Source organism: Cololabis saira, chromosome 23 (assembly GCF_033807715.1).
Source record: "Cololabis saira isolate AMF1-May2022 chromosome 23, fColSai1.1, whole genome shotgun sequence".
Classification (NCBI taxonomy): Eukaryota; Metazoa; Chordata; class Actinopteri; order Beloniformes; family Belonidae; genus Cololabis; species Cololabis saira.
The window spans coordinates 2,134,725-2,134,940 of NC_084609.1; positions in this window are offsets into that span (position 1 = coordinate 2,134,725).

Below are 216 nucleotides of genomic sequence, written 5' to 3' on the forward strand. Positions count from 1 at the left end.
GACCGAGAACCGCGCATGCGCAGCCGCCTCCTGCGATACGTCAACCTCGCCGCCATATTGGATGTTCAAGACCGCGCTGTAAACTAATACAAGTGAATGGACTTATTTTCATAAATCGCCTTTCTACAAAGAAATGTACGTTTTACGTCTCATTTATTCATTCACACACGCACTTTTTTCCTCTTTTTCTCTCTTTTTTACTTTTTTTTCTTATTT